The 15,411-nt window shown below is 40.0% G+C and overlaps 1 gene segment (V, D, J or C); it reads left to right on the forward strand.

Annotated features, from left to right (window-relative positions):
• Positions 1-15,411, forward strand: part of LOC311603441 (immunoglobulin heavy variable 3-23-like) — a 164,846-nt gene that overhangs the window by 134,767 nt on the left and 14,668 nt on the right.

Consider the following 15,411-nt stretch of genomic DNA (forward strand, 5'->3'; position numbering starts at 1 on the left):
GAGCTGAACACAGAGAAGGAAGAAGGCACTTGGAGGAACAGCTGGTGAAGGAATGGCATCAGCCTTTTACTGCTAAGGAACTTCCTAGCCTTTATTGTCAGATAATGTTTATACTTTGTTCCCTAGAAGGAAGTCTCCACAACACTTTGAAAGCATTGCTGCAAAAACATAGCACTAATGCTTAGTTTGATCTAATGAACCTCAAATCTAGATGTCATCCAAACTTGTAGTTCAGAGGAAATCAAGATTCTCTCTCCTGGGGGTTTGAAAACGCTTTTCAAATTGTTGTCCATCTGGAGGCTCTCAGAGATCATTTATGTTGGACATATATATATATATATATATATATATATATATATATATATATATATATATATGTGAGTATATAACATTCTTGTCTTACGGGGTTTGGGTTACCTTACTCAGCATGATCATTTCTAGTTCAATCCATTTTCCTGCTAATCTCAAGATTTCCTTGTTTTTGATAGGCGAATAGTATTCCATTGTCAATATGTACCACAGTTTCTTTATCCATTCTTCTGTTGAGGGACACCTAGTTTGTGTCCAAATTCTAGCTAGTATGAATAAAGCTCCTATGAACACAGTAGAGCAGATATCCTAGTTGTATAGTTGACCATCTTTAGGATATATGCTCGAGATTTAGGGTAGAACTGCTCCTAATTTCCAGAGATAGCACCAGGTTGGAACTAGTTTGCACTCACACTAACAATGGAGTCTTTCCCTGTCTCCACATCCTCACTAGCATGCACTGTCACTTGAATTTTTTATCTTAGACATGAGGAATCCTGACACCTCCTCTTCTAACCAAGCTACAGCCTAGGGACTAAAGGGATACTGGATTGCCCAGTATGTTTCCAACTAATCTCTAATATAGGCAAGAAGACGTTGACTCGAAAAACGCCCGCCTATAGACGAGGGCATCTGCAAGGGGTGTGAGACAAAGTACCGCAGAGGGGGGACCATATCTGTCCACTTTTGTGCTCCTTGAGAGGCCAACCCGATTGCATAGATGTTAGCATTGATTTTCGGGCTCCCATTTTCTCTAAAGCTGTCCCTTTGGAGCCTTATGGGATTCTCTTCTCCTTCTCCCCTCAAAAAAGATGCCTTATTTATTACAGGGTATTGGGTCCCTACCTCCCCGCTCTGGTTAATGTCCACCTTCTCTGTAAGGACTAACTTGCCTTTTTAATCCCTAAGAAAGGCAGAAATGTGGGAAGCCAAAACCATAGCCAGCAAGCATCTGTAACCTTGGCATAATACTTTGAGTGGACCTGGGGCAGGCTGCCTCATGACCTCTTTCCCTCCTTGCCTCAGGGTACATTCCAGAAGGCTGCCTTGTAAACTTTTGCCCTCCCTCAAGGTACTCTCCAGCTGTTCTCAGTATTCCCACAATCACAGAGGCCTTCAGAGTACAAGCGGAACAAAGTCTATCGATAACATCGTGTGGTTCCAGATGCCTAACAATTCCACCTAGCCCCAGAACCACAGGGGCCCTCACCCTACCAAACTTCCTGACTTCCTGATATCTTGCAAAGCCTCCCATCCAGATCACCCCACTCAGCCTCCTGCTTCAATGGTATATAATTGCCTGTGAAAAAATAAAATTTTGTTATCTTGATCAGATTCCTTGACTTGCTGTCCATTCTTCATGTCTCTTGTCCCCCATTCTATCCCTAGGGTTCTGAGGGTCCCAGTTGATTGTCCTGCGGGTCCAGACAAACCATTCTCTTTGTACCAATCCTCACCAATCCTTGAAAATTAGTTATATATTTTTAGAGTCCAATATCATTTGTCAAGGCTATTGTAACATAGGCGGACACATGCACAAACTCCCAGGTACATGCACGAACACACACAACACACTTACCCCCTGCTGTATTGTCTTCTGACCCATAGCCTGAGATTAATAATCCTTATGTTTTGTGGAATCAATAATGTTATCCCTGAACTAGTAGCTACAAATCAATTCTGAGGTCACTCAGAACCAACTGTTACCATCCACTGGAGAAGCTGTGCGTGTTTCAAAAACTGGCCTACTGAAGCAGAAAGGAGGAAACCTCAGAGAAACATTTCTAAATTTCTGTGTTTTCAAGTAGTTCCCCAAAAAAACTAACTAAGTTGTGCCCGAGCACAGAGACATTGAATTGGATCTTGTGCCTAACGGAGCTCAGGTCCCAATAGGAATCTAGGATGTGCTCAACACAAACAGCTACACAGATTGGGAGGACTCGTGAAGAAAAAGCAGTGAGATGTGGCAGTGTCTAGGATTCCTCAAGCACAGACCAAGCTTTAAAGGACTTCACTTTGTGATAGAAGGAAGACAATGCTGATGAACCAGCTGCTCCTCAGAACAATGGAGCAGGAGGTCTTCAATAGTCTATGTGGGCTTTAATAACCTACATTGACTCTCAGAGGGTTAAGAACAAGTAGGAGAGAGCACCCCTAGTGGCAGGTGCCCTTCAGGACATGTACAGAAAGGCTTTCTCTGCTATGTCAAGACTCCAGCATTCCACTCACAGTACACAGATTATGCACAAAGATATAATGAACAAAGGAAGTCAAATATGAAAGAAGTGGCGGATGTCCTCTGAGTGCTGACTGCATGAAATAGGTGAGCTGTACAAGCTCTGAACCCACTGACATGGCTACAAAGTCAATCCTCAGGTCTCCTCTCAGGCAAACAATTCATAATTACTGTACAAAATGGTGTGAATTGCTTCCTCACAGGTTGGATTCTCTAGGTGGGGAATAAGTGTAAGAGATCACCACTGTCACTAAGGGGAAAAAACTTTAAATAGTCCCTTAATTTGTATTTCATGTCACTATAAACCCAAAGTGCATCATAAGATTAAACTCCATCCTATAGCTTATGCAGGATATGCACATGCGTTGAGGATGTGGTAGCTGCTTCTTCCTGCACAGCATGAGTGTGGATTCACTTAAGGCCTGCACAGTGTGAATCAAATTTCATGTTTATGTGGAAGTCTGGTCTAGAAAGAAACAGAAAATGTTCGTGAACTTTTAGTCAATATTTTTTTTCACAAGAAAACTAACAGAGCCAACTAACCAGGACCCAGAGAGTTTATGGTGACTGAAGCAACCAAGGACAAAACATAGACTGGACATAGGCCCCTTCACAGATGTAGCAGACGGGCAGCTCAAGCTTTATGTGGGTCCCCTAGGAAGGTAGTGGGAGGCTATGTCTGATATGGACTCTGCTGCCTGATTTTGATCACCTCTTTGAGGTGGGGCAGCCTAGACAGGCCACAGGGGAAGAAGACATCCTCAGTCCTGATGTGATTGCTGAACTGGTGTAGGTGGGTATAGGGAGCTGCCTTGTTCTGGGAATAGCGGGGGATGGATGGGAAAGAGAAAGGGATGGTGAGATAGGAAAGAGAGGAGAGGAGAGATGGGGCAGCAATAGGATGTAAAGTGAATAAATAAGCGCTTTTAAATACTATTAAAATAAAAATGTAGCACAAGGCAAATCTCAGTCACCTGGAAGTGAATCTGCAGAGTTGCCCTGTGCTTCCTTTTATCCTCTCAGGCCCCTCCCCCAATGCAAAGCAGCCCTCAGCCTCAGCCTGAAAGCCCAGGCCTAGCTGAGAAGCCCCATGTCCTTCTCACTGGAGCCTCCATCACAGCATGGCTGTCCTTCTGCTGCTCCTCTGCCTGGTGACCTTTCCAAGTTGTAAGTGTTTCAGGGCTTCAGGAGAGGGACCTGGGCATGTCATTTATGTGATGTGTGACTGATGGTGTTGTTTTGTCCCCAGGTGTCCTGTCCCAGGTGCAGCTGAAGGAGTCAGGACCTGACCTGGTGCAGCCCTCACAGACCCTGTCTCTCACCTGCACTGTCTCTGGCTTCTCATTAACCAGTTATTATGTACACTGGGTCCGCCAGCCTCCAGGCAAAGGTCTGGAGTGGATGGGATTTATAAGGGACAGTGGGAGCACAGAGTATAATTCGGCTCTCAAATCCCGACTCAGCATCAGCAGAGACACCTCGAAGAGCCAGGTCTTCTTGAAACTGAACAGTCTGCAGACTGAGGACACAGCCATGTACTACTGTGCCAGAGACACAGTGAAGGACCTCCACAGTGAGCCTGCACAAAAAAAAAACTTTCTACAAGGATGCTCAAACCAGCAGAGGGCGCTGTAGCCAAACAAGGGCTTTCTAGGTCATTCCATTTAGGGAATTTAAGACTATGCTGCATGCACATGTATTTCAATGTTAGGGACAATATTTTCTTCTCCGAGCTAATGCAGTCTTCTAAAGCCCTTCTTCACTGTCATATTCTACCAAACTTGATTTTTGTTGACACACTAGAACAATTTTTTTACCCACAAATAAAATAAGCTACTCAGATACTTCTTCTTATCAAACTAAATGGTAAATAAATTAATATGTTCCATATAAATGAAAATATATTTAACCTTTTATACTCATACATGTATATGGAACATACACATTATATATATATGATATATTGTGTGTATATAATTATATACCATATGAATAATTATATATTCATATGTGTGGAACATATAAAATTATATATATATATGATTAAAATTATATCATATTGATATATATATAATTCTATATTTCCATGTATGATATGCTATATATTAATATATATGTATATAACTGAAAATGCTTATATTTCATTAAGAGACTGAAATTACAGCACTTGTTAAGTGTAATTTTTGTAAGAAGTTTGACAATTTGTGTTTTCTGTAATGCAACATCTGAACTTCAGCTCTTGTGATAAACAAATGGAGGCTCCCTTGAGATATTGTGATTTTCCAAGTTAACTTGGAAACTGAAATCTCCATTGTTTCCTTATTCTGAACCAAGAGGATCCAATGAAAGACACAGTTGGTTGTCATTTTGACATATTTAATTTTGTGCATTTTCTCTTGATAAGAATAACCTTACATCTCCATTTTTTTTTTGGTTTATTTCGAGACAGGGATTCTCTGTGCAGCCTTGGCTGTCCTGGACTCACTTTGTAGACCAGGTTGGCCTTGAACTCACAGCGATCCACCTGCCTCTGCCTCCCGAGTGCTGGGATTACAGGCATGTGCCACCACACCCATAAAGAAGAATGGATAAAGAAACTGTGGTGCATATACACTAAGGAATACTATTCAGCTATTAAAAACAAGGAATTCTCGAAATTTGTGGATAAATGGATTGAGCTAGAAATGATCATAATAAGTGAGTTAACCCAGAAGCAGAAAGACTCAAATGGTATATACTCATTTATATCTGCATATTAGCCCAAGGGGCATGTCCCACGAAAGCCTTCACTTACCAGAAAATTGAGACAGAGGGGAGGACATTTTATTGGGACTCTAGATGAGAGAATCATGGGAGAATGGCAAAGTAGAAGGATCCAGAGGGTCCTAGAAACCTACAAGTAGAACATTATGATAGGCAGATTTGGGCACAGGGGTCCCGCTCAAACTAAGGCACCAGCCAAGAACAATACAGGCCATAAAACTTTAAACCAATACCCAGATCTAGCCAATGGACAGAACATTCTCCACAGTAGAGTGGAGAGTGGGATATTACTTTCTCACATACTCTTGTGCCTCACATTTGACCATGTCCCCTGGAGGGGGAGACCTGGTGGCACTCAGAGGAAGGACAGCAGGTTACCAAAAAGACACTTGATACCCTATGAGCATATACAGGGGGAGGTAATCGCCCTGAGGAACAGTCATAGGGGAGGGGAATAGGGGAAAATGGGAGGGAGGGAAGAATGGGAGGATATAAAGGATGGGATAACCATTGAGATGTAACAAGAACAAATTAATAAAAAAAGGAAAAAAATATCTTACATCTCAAAGGCTGAAATTATGAATTTTTATCAGGTTTATTATGTACCTAAAATCATGTAATTCTCAGATGCCTGTGTATACTTCCCAACTGCTGTCAGCTACAGTCCCTGCCCCATCTCTCCTCAGCCCTTCCCTCAGACAGCAGATTCTGCCATGTACAGTTCTTGTTGGTGTTTTGAAGCTTACAAAGCATCCGCAGTTGCTCTTCCTGAAATCTGGTGCTGCTGACAGGAAGAACCTGGTGTCTCTGTGGTGAGTTGGAAAAGTGTCATTGAGAGATTCATGGTTGTCTGTGGGACCCTGCTAATACACTTGAGCAGCTTTAAAAAGGAAAAGAGAATCTGTTTGTCTGAGGCTGGGCTTCCCTGGAAACTCTTCTAGTGACACCAGTACTGTGTGATGAAGATTCAAGGCCAAATTGAGTAGATTGTAAACCATGAGATCAGGACACTGAGTCTTAAAATTCCACGCCATTTGGAAAGCAATGGATGCCCTGCCATACTCGTGTGTGTCAAGTTGAGCATCAGTGTATGTGACTGGGAGTAATACTGGGTGAGCAGTGCAAAATCTTTAAACAGATGGGTAAGACCAAAAATATATCAGAGCCAAGATCAAGCATTACTAAGTCTCAAACATTTCTCTTTGACCAAGAAAATATAGAGCATGTTCTTGTGATTCTAACATTGTGTCCCCAAATATATAATATCCATATAGCTGTAAGTAAGTTTATAAACAAGTAAGCAAGACAAGTATTTTCCTGTGGAGTAGAGCAGAGGTGGCAATGGATGTGGCTGGTCCTTGAAATCCTCCTCTTGATTATGTCTTCTAATTAGTCATAGAGAATTAGTGAGAAAACATAGCCAGGTCATGTGACACAGAATCTTCGCAACTCCACATCTCAATTAAAAGCACAAGCGTGAAAGTCCTTATAGTGTGTCCCCTGATAGCAAATGATAAATATGATTGACTTCTGAGATGCTCTTTCCCTAATTCTGTCTGACCATCAGGAAATATCACCTTGGTGTCAAGTGTCAACTAAAGAAAGTTAATAACTATTTTATAAATCATATGTGATACTTCTGTAAATAGATTTCATAGAAATAACAGAGGGGCCCCAACAATTGTGTTAGTCAGGAAGATGGTCACATGTAAGTTGAGTAACCTGATTCATGCTTGGCGGACATGAAAGCAAAATTCAGCAGCGCCTGGTACTGTTAAATCCGTCATATACTTTTCCCACATTACATAACACTATTACTATTTATACTACTTAGTTATCTGGGTGAATTGTAGACTTTCACAATTGTTTACTTATCAGATAAAAGCTTAAAAATATTGATAATTCTAAAGTAATCTAAGTGATGCAAACTACTCCAGGAATTCAAAAAATCATAGACTACATTATAGTTTTGAATCTACCAGTGGGATAAGTAGTAATGTAATAAACCACTTTTAACAATTTAGAAACTTTAAATATAATTAAAAGTTGGTATAATTTAATAATACCAAATAAAAATATTAATGAGTTGATATTTATCAAGAAACCTCACTAGAGTTCAATGTATCTAACAAGTACAATGGAGATGTTATTAATTGGTTTACATTTCTTCTGCTTGTATTTTGAGAAACATACCTACATTATCATAGTCAAGTGATATTTTGACCTGGTTTTATTCAGCATGTCAGGATGTTTTTATTTTCATGGCTGGTGTCACTGATAAAATGTTTTGCAAGCTCACCCAGGTCAGGTGAAGTTTAGGCCATTGAAAACAGACTTGCATCCACTGCAAGACGGAACATTATGATAGCTCATCCAGGTGCTGGAGAAGCAGCTCAGCAGTGCAAGAGCTCTTGTGTGGTGGATATGAGGGCTTAAGTCAAAGGCTGATATTTCAAAATCACATTCCACAACTTGATTAATAGTGTGTTTAAACTATTAATGTCAAGGGTTAGGCTATTGTTTATCATGTGTGAGAGCAGCATCATTTCTTTTCTCAAAATCAATACATTTTTATCTCCTGTCTGAGGTTGAATCCAAAGGACGATGCAGAGATCAGACAGCACAGAAGTCTGAGGTGATGTCCTCTTGCTTGTACATCATTCTGCCCTCCATCTTGATTTGGATCAGTTACCTGGACCAATGCATTTGAGTAGAAGAAGCTGCAAAAGACTCACATTGTTAATCATCAGAGAAATAAAAAATAAATCCTAACTGATAATGGTATGGGTTACATTTCGTAATGGAAAGACAAAAAGAAATGTGGATGGAGAATAATGGGTCCTTTTGCCCTGACCTATGAACATGGTTCCACTACAGTACTGGCAAATATTGTGCATAACACTCAGAGTGAGACATCCCAGTCCAAGTGGCACAAAAGTCTCAGACACAGGTGGGTAGTGATGAAAGTGACATTTTCATTAAAAATAGAGTTTTGCATTTTCCTGTTCACTTCCAGACCCCACTGTTGCACTGCCTCTTCATGCTGCATTCTCTGTCTGAAGGGATGAGGTGGGCAGTCCCAATAACATACCCTTGCTGAATGGGGCTCATGGCTCTCACACCCTTCTTCTGTTTCACCACATGTAGCTTGTCCTTGAGTAAAAATGGAGACATAATTTACATTACTCAGATTTGAAAAATTAATTTATTGAGGTACTCTGGACATACACTAACCTCTTTGTACTAACACATGGCTTACTGAGTTTTCATGTCATTAAATACCTGTGAAACCTGTACACTGACAGGCAGGAAAACATTCGTTGCTCTGCTGTAGTTTCTGTCCATATCTCTCATAGGATTCTGCCAGACGATTTGGGGCACATGCTCTGATAATATGTATGCTCGATGCATGGGCTCATCCTTGCACTTAGTCCTTGGAAAGATGATGTGTGAATTATCCTAATGGTAACAGACCCTGCTGGTCTCTGTTTCCCATTCTCACGAACTATTTTTCTCCAGGCATTTTTTTTTCATAATGCCTGTATCTACAAGAGTGGGGAGCCTGGTTATACAGTTTCTTTGTACCTCACTGTCTTGAAACTCAGCAGATACCAGGTACATCTTAACTAAGTTTGTTTTCAACAGATACATACAATGGAAATATCATGAATATCACCGACCTCTACCTGTCCAGGACCCTCCTACTCTTCCCTAGGCCAAAGAGATGCAAGTAATCCCATGTAACTCCTTGGTACTCCTTAACAATAGGAAATTTCCAAACCCAAAGTACTAGTCATATGGCATCTTGTACTTCTTGTCCTAGGTCCTTGATCTTCATGAAAACCTAACTGAGACCCACAACTACCAATAGCCCATTTTGTGTCTAAAGAAGCCAAGAGACATATATACTGAGGGGGAAAAAAAGGTGTATTTATTTCTGTGAATTCCTTCCCAAACCCTTGCAAGCACAATGTAAGTGCCAGAAAAACCCAGAAGAGACACACTGAGAATAATGTTGGGACAAATATTCTTCTAACAATCAGAGCTTGATGAACAAGAGGACGTACTGTGGGTGAGCATCACAAATTCCAAAGATGGTTGTCTCCATAATGGGGAGACCTGCCTCCACCATTTCACTCACAATGAGAAGAAATGGAGGAAAGGTCTACAATCTATTAGGTTGTGTGGTGATTAACACGTCAAGGCATAGGGCTCCCCATGCTCATGCCTGACCTCATCCTCATTTCTTGACATGACCTTCTCTTGCTTATTTTTTATGTCAGTTAATATAACCCTCAAGTCTGGTTGGATGCTATAGCATTTTATGAAACATTATGTGATAGTTGAAATCCCATCCCTCACCAATATAAACTCATAATAAGGAACGTGGGTTTTTATGTGCTACAAACTAAGGTGAGAGTGAGGGGGAAGGAGAGAGAGAGAATGTAGGATAGACTGGCATAAATCAGGAGGTACAAAGACTAGTATCAAGGTTGGCTGTCTCTGGGTAATAAGCTGAACATCTGAATCTAGTCAGCTGGGACCCACAGCAGACACCTGGGTCTACTCTAATATAAACATTTGAAATCACAGGTACTAAATGTTACTGAGGTGTTTCTTCACAACTTATTTTCAAAGTGAGTGGTAAAAACGAAGGACTCACACTGATGACAAGAAAAAGAATTTTAAGGAGTTCCTTGAGTAGGATTTCAAATCACTAAGAGGCCAAATGCCACCCCCTAAATTCTCTTCTGCAATTTACAGAGATAAACAGGTGGATGTAGAACAGGCTCCCTGTTCAGCCAGGACTGCATGAATGTGCTTCTTAATTTTTCTCAGAAGATGCTCTAAGAAAGGCAAGATAAATCACAGTCACAGGAAGAGGAAATTGGAAATATTACCCTGTGCTTCCTTTTATCCTGTCAGGAACCTCCCCCAATGCAAAGCAGCCCTCAGTCTCTGCCTGAAAGCCCAGGCCTAGCAGATAAGCCCCATGTCCTTCTCAGTGGAGCCTCCATCAGACATGGCTGTCCTGGTGCTGCTCCTCTGCCTGGTGACCTTTCCAAGCTGTAAGTGTTTCAGGGCTTCAAGAAAGGGACCTGGGCATGTCATCTATGGGATGTGTGACTGATGCTGATGTTCTTGTCCCTAGGTGCCCTGTCCCAGGTGCAGCTGAAGGAGTCAGGACCTGGCCTGGTGCAGCCCTCACAGACCCTGTCTCTCACCTGCACAGTCTCTGGCTTCTCATTAACCAGCTATCGTGTACACTGGGTCCGCCAGCCTCCAGGAAAGGGTCTGGTGTGGATGGGAGTAATGTGGAGTGATGGGAGCACAAGTTACAATTCAGCTCTCAAATCCCGACTCAGCATCAGCAGAGACACCTCCAAGAGCCAGGTCTTCTTGAAACTGAACAGTCTGCAGACTGAGGACACAGCCATGTACTACTGTGCCAGAGACACAGTGAAGGAACTCCACAGTGAGCCTGCACAAAAAGACTTTCTACAAGGATGCTCAAACCAGCAGAGGGCGCTATAGCTAAGCAAGGGCTTTCTAAGTCATTACATTTAAGGAATTTAAGACTATGCTGCCCTATCCCCATTTTTCTGAGATAGCACCAGATAGATTTCCAAAGTGGCTGTACTAGTTTGCATTCCCACCAGCAATGAAGGAGTGTTCCTTTCTCCCCACATCCTTGCCAGCATGTGGTGTCGCTTGAATTTTTGATCTTAGCCATTCTGATGGGTGTAAGATGGAATCTCAGAGTTGTTTTGATTTGCATTTCCCTGATGACTAAGGAGGTTGAGCATTTCTTTAAGTGTTTCTCAACCATTTGATATTCGTCTGTTGAGAATTCTCTATTTAGTTCCAAGCCCCATTTCTCAATTGGGTTATTTGGTTTGGTGGTGTTTAATTTCTTGAGTTCTTTATATATTTTGGATATTAGACCTTTGTCAGATGTAGGGTTGGTGAAGATCTTTTCCCAGTCTGTAGGTAAGGCACCAGCCAAGGACAATACAGGTGGTAAACTTTAAACCCCTAACCAGATCTAGCCAATGGGCAGAACATTCTCTACAGTTGAGTGGAGAGTGGGATATGACTTACTCACATACTCTGGTGCCTCATATTTGACCATGTCCCCTGGAAGGGGAGATCTGGTGGCACTCAGAGGAAGGATAGCAGGTTACCAAAAATAGACTTGATACTCTATGAGCATATACAGGGGGAGGAAGTCCCCCTCAGGAACAGTCCTAGGGGAGAGGAATAAGAGGAAAATGGGAGGGAGGGAAGAATGGGAGGATACAGGGGATGGGATAACCATTGAGATGTAACAACAATAAATTTTTTAAAAAAGACTATGCTGCATGCACATGTATTTCAATGCTAGCAACTATAGTTTCTTCTCTGAGCCAATGCAATCCTTTAGCACCCCTCTCAACTGTCATATTCTACCAAAATTGATTTTTGTTGACACACCAGGACAATTTTTTACCCACAAATTATATAAGCTATTCATTTACTTCTTGATATCAGACTAAAAGGTATATAATTTTATGTTCCATATAAATGCATATATATTCAACATTTTACATCCATCCACATACATGGAACATACACTATATATATATTATATATTGTGTATGTATATAATTATATAATGTATGCATAATTATATATTCATATATGTGGAACATATAAAATTATATATAAGGTTAAAATTATCATATTGACATATATAATCTGATATTTCCAAGTATGATGTGATATATATGAATATATATGTTTATAACTGAAAATGATTATATTTCATAAAAAGACTGATATTACAGCACTTGTTGATTACAATTTTGTAAGAAGTTTGACAATTTGAGTTTTCTGTAATTCAACATCTGTACTTAAGCTCTAGTGATAAACAAACTGAACCTTCTTTGAGATATTGTGATTTTCCAAGGAACCTTGGAAACTGAAATCTCCATTGTTTCCTTCTTCTGAACCAAGAGGACCGCATAAAAAACACAGTTGGCTGTCATTTTTGACATATTTAATTTTGTGTATTTTCTCTTGGTAACAATTGTCCTACATCTCAAAGGCCAAAATTAAGACTCAAAGGCCAAAATTATGAATTTTCATCAGGTGTGTTGTTTACCTAAAATCATGAAATTCTCAGACGCCTGTGCATACTTCCCAGCTGGTGTCAGCTACAGTCCCTGCCCCATCTCCTCTCAACCCTTCCCTCAGACAGCTGATTCTACGATGTTCAGGTCTTGTTGGTGTTTTGAAGCTTACAAAGCATCCAGAGTTGCTCTTCTTGAAATCTGCTGCTGTTGACAGGAAGAACCTGGTGTCGCTAATATGAGTTGGAAAAATGTCATCCAGAGATTCATGGTTGTCTGTGGGACCCATGCTAATGCACTTGAGCAGCTTTAAAAGGGAAAAAAGAATCTGCTCATCTGAGTCTGGGCTTCCCTGGAAACTCTTCTAGTGACACCAGTTCTGTGTGGTGACGATTCAAGGCCAAATTGAGTAGATTGTAAACCATGAGATCAGCACAGTGAATCCTAAAATATTACACCTTTCGGAAAGCAATGGATGAACTGCCATACTTATGTGGGTCAGGTTGAGCATCAGCCTACATGGCTGGGAGTAATACTGGATGAGCAATGCAAACTTTTTAAACAGATTGGTTAGACCAAAAATATGGAAGAGCCATGGCCAAGCATTTTTAATTCTCAAATATTTCCCTTTGATCAAGGAAATAGAGAATTTGTTCTTGAGATTCTAACACTGTGTTCCAAAAAGTATCATCTAAATATCCATATAGCTGTAAGTAAGTTTTTAAACAAGTACACATGGCAAGTATTTTCCTCTGGAGTAGAGCAGAAGTAGCAATGGTGTGTGGCTGGTCCTTGAAATCCTCCTCTTGATTATGTCTTCTGATAAGTCCTAGAGAGTTAGAAAGAAAACATAGCCAGGTGATGTGACACAGAATCCTGGCAACTACACACCTCAATCAAAGCACCAGCGTGAGTGTCCTTATAGTGTGTCCCTTGATAGCAAATGATATGCAGACATGACTTCTGTGATGCTCTTTCCCTAATTCTGTCTGACCATGAGGAAGTATCACCTTGGTGTCAATTATCAACTAAACAAGTTAATAACTAAATCATAAATCATGTATGATGTTTCTGTAAATAGGCTTTATAGAAATAACAGAAGGGCTCCAACAGTTTTGTTGGTCAGGAAGATAGTCACAGATAAGCTGAGTGGCCTGGGTGACCTTATAAGACATGAAAACAAAGGTCAGCAGTGCCTGGTACCCTCAAATCTATTGTATTCTGTTCTTACATTAAATAATACTGTTAGTATTTATACTACATAGTTGTTTGGGTGAATTATAGACTTTTGAAATTGTTTACTTATCAGGTCAACGCTTATAATTTTTGATGACTCTAAAGTATTCTAAGTGATGTAAACTACTCCAGGAACTTAAAAAAATCATAAACTACATTATAATTATGAATCTACCAGTTGTATAAGTAGTAATGTAATAAACCACTTTTAACATTTTAGAAAGTTGAAATATAATTAAATGTTGGTATAATTTAATAATACAAAATAAAAACATTACTGATTTGATATTTATCTAGAAACATCACTAGAGTTCAATGTATCTAACAACTACAAGGGACATGTTATTAATTGGTTTACTTTTCTTCTGCTTGTATTTTTAAAAACATTCCTACACTATCATCATCAAGAAATATTTGGACTTGGGTGTATTCAGCATGTCATGATATTTCCATATACATGTACATGGTTACAGGGAAACACAGATATTGTCTGGGGATACCTCATAAAATCTACCCTCTCCATCTATGATGAACATAATATGATTTTACTCATGGTCAATATTCATACAGCTCATATTTGAATAATCTGTCCCATATAACATTTTAGTCTTTTCATCCTGCATATAAAAAACATAGTAACCCTTCCTTCAATTTCAGTTTCTCTGAGATCAGTTTCTTAGGTTCCACTTGATAAAAGGTTCCTTTTTTTATTTTCATGGCTGGTGTCACTGATAAAATGTGTTTCATGCTCACCTAGGTGAGTGTGATGTTTAGGCCATTGAAAACAGAGTTGCATCAGCTGCAAGAGGGAACATTATGATAGCTCACCCAGGTGCTGGAAAAGCAGCTCAGTAGTGCAAGAGCTCTTGTGTGGTGGATCTGAGGGCTTAACTCAAAGGCTGATATTTCAAAGTCACATTCCACATTTTGATTAATAGTGTGTTTCAACTATCAATGTCAATGGTTAGGATATTTTTGTAACATATGAGACAGCAGCATCTTTTCTTTTCTCAAAATCAATTCATTTTTATCACCTGTTCAGGTGTGAATCCAATGGATGATGCAGATATCAGACAACACAGAAGTCTGAGGTGATTTCCTCTTCCTTGCACATCATTCTGCCTTCCATCCTGATTTGATCAGTTACCTGGACCAAAGTATTTGAGTAGAAGAAGTTGCAAAAGATTCATATCTCTAATCACCACAGAAATAAAAATTAAATCCTAACTGATAATGGTATGGGTTACATTTAGTAATAGAAAAAAAACAAAAGCAAATGTGGATGGAGAATAACGGGTCCTTGTGGCCTGACGTGTGAACATGGTTCCAACACAGTACTGTAAAATACAGTGCAGAACACTCAGAGCAAGACATCCAAGTCCTAGTGGCACAAAACTCTCACATACAGACAGGTAGTGATAAAAGTTACTTTTTCATTAAAAATAGAGTTTTGCATATTCTTGGGTTTTTTTCTAACTCTTTTCTTGCTTGCTGTTCCCCATCTATTTCTCTCTCTTGCTGTCTGTCTCACTCTACCTTACTCTCTCATGTCTGTTATTTGTCTGCTATTCTCCTAGGGCCACGCCCAGGACATTTTTTAAAGTGATGTTTAATTTGTTATTATAGATTACATCATCATTTTCCTCATCTTTTACAATCAACAGGGCATTCAAAACTCAACAATGCAAGAGAAAAGTCTATCAAGGAAATGCAAACAATCTGTATAACCTATAATAAAACATACAGAAAAAAATC

The sequence above is a fragment of the Acomys minous genome, assembly GCF_964271855.1.
Source record: "Acomys minous genome assembly, chromosome: 8".
NCBI lineage: Eukaryota > Metazoa > Chordata > Mammalia > Rodentia > Muridae > Acomys > Acomys minous.